The following is a 6000-nucleotide window of genomic DNA, read 5'->3' as shown; positions in this document are numbered from 1 at the left end:
TAATAAAAGAAACTTCTTTAAAAAAATTCTCGATATCTTTTAAAAGTTATTGTTTCTAAGGTTTCCAAAAACACAAAATCTTAAGATCATTTAGCGATAAATAAACATGAAACATAAGCATAAGTTACTTGATTAATTTATGTATTTTTAAAACAGATAATAAAATAATAAATTTGCTTTGTGTTGTGAAACTGTAGTATAGGCTTTAATTTCTAATGAAGTATAAACTCATGACTTTTATAAAAATTTAGAGGTGCAAAAAACACCGAGAATAAAGTCAATAGACTTCAAGCTGGCTTTACTGTAATGTATAAAACGTAGATATGTTGCGTGTAATAATTGTCTGAGTAAATAGTTGATTAAGGAAACAAAAAACTTGATGTAGTTTTTATAAACTTCTGCTCCTAGTTATACTTAATTTAATCATAATTAATTTATTAATCTATTTAAAAATTTATATTCAGTACTTATTTCGTTTTTACTTACGTTATTTCAACTGCTCATAACAAAGTAAATTTTAAAGAAATTTTTGACAACTAAAGTACTAATTTAATTCGTAACTAAAACATTTTCTTTATTATATATATCTAAGTGAAGGTTCGAAAGAAGATTACCTGGGCGAGATTTGATTAACCTCGGACTTGCTATACAAATAAACATGTCTGTTTAATTATTAGTGATTTTTTTTTGCTCTAGGACTAAGTAGGAATTTATCAAAGATGTGAAATCAAGACGTTCAATCGACGTAAAATACTTTTGCGGTTTGTTATATGACATAACGGTTTTACTATCTAGGTTATACCTAAAAATCTTTTTTACTTAATATAACATAAGTATGTAATTTCTCCTGTGTTTGTTTGAATTCCATTATCTTAATAGGCCTATGCAAGTTGTATAACAATTTGTTAAATTTATTAAAATGAAACTGAAAACTAACCTACTAGAAAACGTTAATACACTAGTCAGCAATAACAAAACATTTACAACAGACTTACACTGTAGTTTTTTAGACCGTAGTATAAAGGTTTTTTGTATCTAAATATTACAATTGTAAAGGTTAAATGTTTTTAATTTGCTTATGATAAATTACTATAATCACGTGAATTATTATAGATTTAACTTAAAAATAGTTATAACTGCTTACTTTAAAATCCTACAAAGAATAGTTCCAAGTATTGTAAAGTAAACAATTCAGTTAATTGTATATTATTAACGAAAAACGTCTGTAAAGGTAAATTGAAAGAACAAAAAAATATAAAATAACAATAAAAATATTTAAATTATGTGTAGAATGAAATATCAAAAAATAAGATGATAAAAGTAAATTAAACCTGTGTTAAGGTAATACTAAAGTTGAAGTTTATACTAACAATGTTTTTTACGTTACCCATTAAAATCATAATGTTTTTAAACAACTAATAATGAAATACTTTAATAATTATATTCAGACTAGTTTGTTTTTTAATGAAATCTATTTTAAATAATATAGTAAACGAGTAAAATGGGTTAGAAATGATCAGGTTAGAAATGATCGGGTTAGAAGTGATCGGGTTAGAAGTGATCAGGTTAGAACTGATCGGGTTAGGATTGATTGGGTTAGAAGTGATCGGGTTAAAAGTAATCGACTTAGAAGTGATCGGGTTAGAAATGATCGAGTTAGAAGTGATCGGGTTAGAAGTGGTCGGTTTAGAATTGATTGGATTAGAATTGATCGGGTTAGAAATGATCGGCTTAAAAGTGATCGGGTTAGAAGTGATCAGGTTAGAAGTGATCGGGTTAGAAGTGATCGGGTTAGAAGTGATCGGGTTAGAAATGATCGGGTTAGAAATGATCGGGTTAGAAGTGATCGGGTTAGAAGTGATCGGGTTAGAAATGATCGGGTTAGAAATGATCGGGTTAGAAATGAACGGATTAGAAATGATAGCGGGTTAGAAATGATCGGCTCCCATTCATAATCATATAAATCGGGGAAGATATAATTAATATAAATACAAATAAAAATTCAGATATTGAAAATATTCAAATAAACTTTTTATTAAGCTTCAACAATAACTTGATTATAAACTAAAACTGACACTTAAAATCTATATATAGCTCAACATCTGATGAAGTTTGTAACTGAGTAGGATTATGCTGTATCTTTATGAAATTTTAAACAAAAGTTTAAAAGCTATATTTCTTTTTTATTAAAATATATATTGTAGAACTTTTGTTAATATTTTATGAATTTTTCTAAAGAGTCTTTCACTTACCAAACTTTTATAATTAATTTTCTGTTTAAAAGTTGTTAATTAACAGGTAGTGCTCTCTATAATTTAAAATTCTCATTATTTATTTAGCTAATATAATTAAAAATTATATGATATAATCATTCTAGTCAAAACAAATAACTTTAAATAATTTTTGTTTAGTTCAACCGGTTAACAAGTTTATGACGTACACACCCAACAATTAAAAACAGTAGTTTACAATTTTTTTAACATAAATTGTCAAATATTTTTAATTTTACTTAATCCAACTATCATAGTTTGTAAGTTAACCGAGCGTTGACTGTTTATCATCTAATCTTTAATAAAAACGATTTTAATCTTTAAAATTTAAATGCCATAATTAGTTATTAAAAATCACAAACTTAAAACTATTTTTTATTTATATTTTTATTGTTTTCTTTAAAAAAGAAAGCATTGAAAACTATTTCGAGCAAACCAAAAGACAATAATTATAAAATATAAAACCATAGAAATCAAAAAGATTGAATTAATTCACTAATTAAATAGCAGCAAAATATTCTGCAATATATTAAAGAAAAAGCTTTTTATTGAACAAAAGAAAGAAATAAACGACCTCAATAATCACGAAATATAGAAGAATTCAATAAAAATCTAAATATTTACAAATTTTTGCATACAAGTTTTTAATCGAGTATATGAAAAACAAAGAAACTATATATTAGTTTTGTGAGAAACGGTTTGTTTAAATCATTTAGTTCAAAGTTGTTCTGTCGTTTGTATTAATCTATAAGGTTTAAAAATACCAAAACTGAAATAATTTGAAAATGGCGGAAAACTAAACAGTATGTCTATTTTAGAAAAAAAAGTTTTTAAAATAAAAACCACAATAAATTAAATACATATACTTTTTTTAATTTCTGTACGTTAAGATTAATTAGGTTTTTTCTTAGGATTTTGTTTTAGTTTTGTTCTAAGAATTCAACAAATCGACACTACATTAAAGTCAAATCTTTTTAAAGATTTACAAACATAGTTTTTTAAGGAAATTAATAACTAACATTATCAAAATATATTAACAAAGATAAACTTAAATACTTCATAGTTAATGCAATTTATATGCAATATTGTTTTTTTTTTTTGTGTCTGTTCGAGTCACACACAAATACTGAATTCATACTTTTTTTGTTTATAAAGATTTACAATACCTGTGGTCTAAAAAGTCAGAATCACAGTTTGTACAAGGCGACAGTGCTTGAATTATGATTTTGAAGTGTTTTAGTTGAACTTATTTAGTTTATTTTTTTTCCAACTTTGTTTTAATTATACTGTTTAAAGTCTATTAAATATTGAATTCTTTTTGTATATTTTAAATTTACATTTATATTCAATAGAAGTTAACTAGTTAAGAACAATTAAATAGTGTTTTAAGTATCTAATCAAATTATTTAATTTGTTTTAGCTTATTATCTGATAACGAATTAAACAATTTTTTAATTACCTTTAAATCAAGTTACGAAAAAAGAATTGTATACGTATTTAGTTTATAAGGACAACGAAAACATACGATGTGAATGAACTTGGTCTTTATAAACTGTAGTCATAGATTAAGGTTAATAAAGCTGAACTGACAATCAGTAGAATAACTAAGAATTTAAAAATTTACCTAGTAAATTATCTAATAAAAAAAAGTTAAAAAATCAAAAAAAAACACATTTAGGCTTTCTGACGCATCAGAAAACGTTAACACAAGTTACTACTTTTTATTAACTGACGCGTATATAATCGAAGTTTGGTTATTTGTTGTTGACAACTGATAAAGGAAAAGAACTAATTCACTCTTTACCTTATGAAGTAGGTCATATACCATGTAAGGGATGGCCAATAAAGCACATTCCGAATTTAAAATGTACTACTGTTTAAATGAAATGATTCAATTTATAATCCACTTCATTAAACTTAGTAGTCCGACATTACTTTTTCTGAAAATGTAAAAAACTCGTGTAAAACTTTACAAACAAATTTGTTATTAAATTTAGCAACCATTTAAACCACAAATGGCGTTTTAAGTAACTATAACTCAAAGTACAGCTATAAAAATGACTTTTTGAACATTTCAAACAAAAGTTTATTCTTAAAGGTTTAAAGCAGGGTTTTCCAAACTCATTTACTAAATTGCTCCCCTTACAGAAGTTTAAAAAATTCGCCCCCTATGATTTTTCAAAGTTTTTTTTGAGTACGTACATTTAAGCAAAAAAAGTTATACTCGAATAGTATTTCGGTCAAAAACTTCTTATGCACGCACTTTTGGGCTGTGTTCAAAGTAATTTACATTTATTTTATTATAAGCGCAGTAAAGATTATTAAAATACTTTATTATTAAAAATCTATGTATAATCTGTACTCAATGTTGTTTAAATATGAATTGTTTGGAAACTAATGAAACGTTCAGGTTAGTTGTAGTCAACTTTTGTAATCAACAAGTCATCATTACTAATAAATGCTTTTTAGTGTCGACTTGGTAAAAATTTGTACTTACTGGCTGCATAATTTAAATTATTTTAATTTAAAAAACTAACATATAAAAATATTTTAAAAGTCTAGCGAAATTCTAATGAATTGATTTACTGTTATTGTTATCTAGGAAGTACTATTGTGAACTAAAATCCAAATTGAAGGCGTACTTTAAAATATTAGGTATCAAAACTAAATTTTATTTGTTTTGCACAATTAGTTTTTAAGTTACTTATCGGGCCAAATTTGACTGGATCTGAACCGTACGTTGTCCATCTAAAATCTTAACTGAAACCTGAAATTAAATTATCTTTTATATAACGAATTTTGGACATTAAGAAGTGAATGCTTAGTAGCTCATTTAAGTTGCACTAAGTTTACTTAAATAATTTTATAATTAGGAATACTCTAAATTTTCTTAATCTTTAATTTAATTCTTAGATAAAAAAACACAGAAGACTTAACAGCTTTATTACACATAATGAAATAAATATTAAAACGTCATTGCTAATCTAGTTTGAGGAAGTTTGACCGACTGGTTGATTATCTCACATGAAAATTGCTTTTATCGATAGCTTCTATTAATCGTTATTGTGATAAATTTTCTCGTGACATCTTAATAGCAAGTTTTAAAGTATTTAAATAAAGACTACAAACACGCAACTAAAGGTGACTAACTTAATTATTAAATTAAATTGGTGTTTTTTAAATTAAATTTTACAAGCGAGGCAAAAAAATTACTAATTTAAAAAAATGATAAAAACCGTCTTATTTTTAATTATATTCATACAAACAAGTAAAACCATGAAAAAAAAAATGTTTAAAAATGTTTTCTCAAGTATAATACTATAAAGAAACTCAATTTTGACTTACTAAAAAAGCTTTGTAAAGCAATTATTTTTTATTAAAATTAGTTGGAAACTAGAAGCCATGACTTACAACTAAACCAATTCAAAAAATCACACTTTATATTTTTTAACAAACAAAACACAAAATTAAGTACTAACTTTACATGAAAACCAAATTTATTTATCTTGAAGAGATTCTTTAATAATAATGTCAAGCTTAGTTAATAGATTGATTTTATTTAATGCTTTTAAAATTGGTATAAAAACATTTTGTTAGTTTTAACAGGGTACTTAAATTATAATTAAAGTAAAGAAAAAATGCAGTTTATATAAATAATCTAAACTTGTATTAATTAATATTTATGAAACGTATAGATGTTCTTTTCTATGCTACTGTCAGCGATTGATTG

Source organism: Thalia democratica, unplaced genomic scaffold (assembly GCF_965202585.1).
Source record: "Thalia democratica unplaced genomic scaffold, ktThaDemo2.hap1.1 HAP1_SCAFFOLD_179, whole genome shotgun sequence".
Taxonomy (NCBI): domain Eukaryota; kingdom Metazoa; phylum Chordata; class Thaliacea; order Salpida; family Salpidae; genus Thalia; species Thalia democratica.
Note: the sequence above shows the minus strand (reverse complement) of the source record.